The sequence below is a fragment of the Penaeus monodon genome, chromosome 23 (genome assembly GCF_015228065.2).
Source record: "Penaeus monodon isolate SGIC_2016 chromosome 23, NSTDA_Pmon_1, whole genome shotgun sequence".
Taxonomy (NCBI): domain Eukaryota; kingdom Metazoa; phylum Arthropoda; class Malacostraca; order Decapoda; family Penaeidae; genus Penaeus; species Penaeus monodon.
The window spans coordinates 19,327,468-19,329,956 of NC_051408.1; the positions used below are offsets into that span (position 1 = coordinate 19,327,468).

The following is a 2,489-nucleotide window of genomic DNA, read 5'->3' on the forward strand; positions in this document are numbered from 1 at the left end:
CCAGCTTAAATGATGTTACCACATAAACTGAAGGGACTCCATAAATAAGGGTCAGCGTCCCAGCAGGAATTGCCATTTATCTCGGAGGCCTAAACACTTCTTATTGAATGGAGGGACAGTTATTCAATGCTTGAGATTTTTTTTTTATAAAAAGGGTTTTGAAAATTATTTCCACTGTACTTGACTGATCTCCAACAAAACTAAACTGAATTCAAACAAAAAATAAAGTTGCTTACAAATGCTTTGTAACTTTCCTGACCCCCATACACATCCTTCTCACAAATACGAAGCTGCTCTTTACCAGTGGATGACAGAAGTGCTATGAAAAGGTCATGCGGAGCTTATTCTTTGACCCTCTCAACTGAAGTCCCGTTCGAGTTGTGTAACGGACCCCATAATTGGTCTTCCCTAGTATCCCTGCGGACATTTGACCCACAAATGTGACGTGAGCCTAAAGTATGTAGGGGAAATCAGGGGTTGAATGTCCACTGTGGCATTTGTGCAGGTGTGCATTTCCTGTGCATGCTCTCCAAGTGTTGTACATCTATTATTGAAAGTTGTGGTAACTTGAACCTAGGACCATCCCCCCCAGGGGTGAAGGCATTCATGCTGTTGGTGCTCTGATGAATGTAACAAACATGTATATATGGTAAGATAGAGTGTGGACTGGTTCTGCAAGTCCTAATTTGCCATAAAATACATGGTGGAAGTTTGTTATTTTTTCAGTAGAGTACCAAACCATGGGATTTGCATGAATGATTGCAGGTGTATCTTTGATAAGCTGATGCGGTCTTACCTTCTCTTTCCACAGATAGTTTCTGATAGTTAATAGTAGTGTTTTATGCATTCTTTTAAGGCCTTACCATAATTTTTTTAACAGCAGATGTCTCTCATTTCAAGATTTTAAAAAGTTTAAGCATTATATTTGTTTTCAACGTTACCCATCAGAGAATTAAATCCAGGACAAGTGAATCCCATCCACAGAAACTACCACAAAGATTGCCGTTTGGATCTAAAACTTTCCAAATTTCCCAAACGATTGCTGCTTTTCCCCAGATAGGAGCTCTGCCCCTGAACTCCTTTCTAATGACTGTGACCTAGCTGGTGCTCTTTTTGTATGCTTTAACCATAACATCAAAGAGATGATTGTGGAAAGAGTTGTATGTCGTCAAAAAGTACAATCGTTAGTGCATTTTGCTAATTTTCAAAAAAGTGATCTACTTGAAGAAACTGATATTGCAATTATTGCTGCACAAATCAATCTGTTGAAGGAAGGGATAACAACACACCTAATTATTAAAAAGGATACCTAGTTTCTTCAACCGTTGCTGCAGCAAAGCCTACAAATCTTCACCATGTATATATTGGCATGATAAAGCGGCCTTGCAATTTTATTGCCAAATAAGGAACCAGTCCAAGCTCCATCTTGCAGGAATGTACTTGATAGTAACATTAGCTTCTATGGGAGCACAGATTGCTTAATGCAGTCATATACTGGACTGTTAACCATTTCTTAAATTACCTCTAGCACATTTGAAAACTATGTATCGTAATATATCTACATTATTTAGTATGTCAAAATTCTCTTTATAGCCAAAGCTTGTTATTTTACTGTGTGTTCAAGAGATATGTCAGATACATTTAAGTATAGACCAGTAGCACAAGTACGATAAAGATTTTTGACTTCGTACAGTTGGAAGCAAAACAAATATAAGTAGAAATTAAAAATTTAGTACACATGTCAAAGAATATGCATACATGCTCACTCATGTACTCACTCACTTCCTTAAAAATATAATTTTATCGCTAAACATCTTGTCAGAGTACACCAAGGAGGGCTGTTAGGTTATTCCCATAATGCTGATAGGCATGTGCTGGAGGCTGTGGCAATGACTTGGCAATGTACTTTTATTGTGTTATACATGACTTGGTTTTCTCTAACAGATCACATCAAATTTCAAGTGGAGTTGGATAGATAAGTCTTTATAGTTTCTGGGGAAAATTCACATTTTTATGGCTTAGTAAAAATTCTGTCATCAAAGTGTAGTGGAAATGAGATTGCCAATGACCAGAAAAAGGTACAGTAAAAGAAGCTAGACATTCTGCAGCAGTGATTGTCAACCAGGGGGAAATCAACTCTTTGATGGTAGAAACATAAATGGCAGATGGTTAAATCTATGATAAAATGGATGGTCTATACAGACAGTGTTTGCAGATGTATTGTTAGGTTTTGTTTTGGATGTGGATTTCAATTCCCAGTCATCATTATCATCCATGTCTAACCCAGAATTGGTAGTTTAGCAGTTTTGTCACGAGACTTGACAAATTTGTTGGGTCTGGATGCTGGATGCCTGCATTGAAACTAACTTCATACTAAGCATGCTTTCATACTGATCATTACCTCTGTCACCATGTCTTTTGTGTGAGTCCAGCAAGGATTTGCATGGAAGCTGTGGCATCATGAGAATAGCATGGTCATCAACAATTTT

General features: G+C 37.6%; 1 protein-coding gene across 1 annotated transcript in view; it reads left to right on the forward strand.

The window, feature by feature from the left end:
* Positions 1-2,489, forward strand: part of LOC119587868 (protein DEK-like) — a gene marked incomplete in the record, with an annotated part of 22,817 nt that overhangs the window by 808 nt on the left and 19,520 nt on the right.